The sequence below is a fragment of the Clytia hemisphaerica genome, unplaced genomic scaffold (genome assembly GCF_902728285.1).
Source record: "Clytia hemisphaerica strain Z4C2 unplaced genomic scaffold, Clytia hemisphaerica genome assembly, whole genome shotgun sequence".
In the NCBI taxonomy this organism is placed as follows: domain Eukaryota; kingdom Metazoa; phylum Cnidaria; class Hydrozoa; order Leptothecata; family Clytiidae; genus Clytia; species Clytia hemisphaerica.
The window spans coordinates 29750-31011 of NW_027103264.1; positions in this window are offsets into that span (position 1 = coordinate 29750).

Sequence of the window (1262 nt, forward strand, 5' to 3'; positions counted from 1 at the left end):
GATTGAAAGATCTGTTTTCCTGGGCTCTAGTGTCTTGTTACATTATAATGTAATGTTTTGTGAGATTCTTACATTTTAGCCAATCTATGGTCTAAAATCTCACTTTAAATGTTTTATTTTTACATAAGTGTTCCCGTTTCATATCAGACAAACTTCAGAAGGGATATTCCCGCATCAGTTAGAAGGGTAATTCCCTATAGATTTCTGAGACCATAAAGAGTATTTTTGTTTTCTTTTATTTCACTTTCGTGTTTGCAAATTGATGAATGATGAATTTTCGACCAAGATTATTTGAAAATACTACTTAAAACCAGATTACCTTCCTTGATTAATGGATGAAATAGTCGATTTTTGAATTTTTTCGCATTTTGTCAGTCATTCGAGTTCTATTGCAACAACTTTTATAGATCAAAAACAAACTTATTTTTGATATATTTTTTTTATATAAGCGTGAATTGGCTCGATAATCCCAATTCATCAGTAGCTCGCGCCACTCAGCTCAATTTTCTTAACTCAAATGAGAGAGCCAATCTCCCCACTAACAATCTTAATTGTGAAAGATACCTCGCAAAGTTTGGGTATCTTGCTTCACTTTCTGCAGTGCATTCACAGGAAAAAGGATTAGGGACGATCTAATCTTGTCTGATGTAATGGAAGAAAGAGCAGTTGAGAAATCTACTATTAAAACCATGAAGCTTCTTGATGCTATGGAGCTGTCTTGGTCACAAAGTCAGAAAGTTTTGAATGAAAGAAACACATCAAAGAAAACATCCAATCCAAAAGAAAGCAAAATCAAATGATTTTAGCGATCCACTTCTAGCGAAATGCAAGCAACATCAAGGTCCATTTACGCCCGTAAGCAAATTAATGGCACTAGTAAAGCAAAAAACACCGGAATTGATAAATCTTTCTTGAGGCAGGTATGTAGTAGCTTTGCTAATTTCTATCACTTTTGTTTGTTCTCTTTTCCTGTGGATTATTTTTTCTTCTCATGAACATAGGGTGTATCTATCCATGTTTTCTCTAGGAAGTTCAATATATCAACGCGTGATGCACCCTCGTGACGCTGAAGCTCGCCCACACCTTTACAAAATCAACAAGACGACTTGAAGTCGAAAATTTCGCCTAGAATTTGAACTGCATGGGAAAAAGAAGAAGTAGAGATTAAAGCTAATCTGAAATCTACTTTACGTCGAGCCTTGATGAAACAATTTTACAAGAACAAGGAGACTTAAAATCACTAAAAAAATAAGACCAATTTC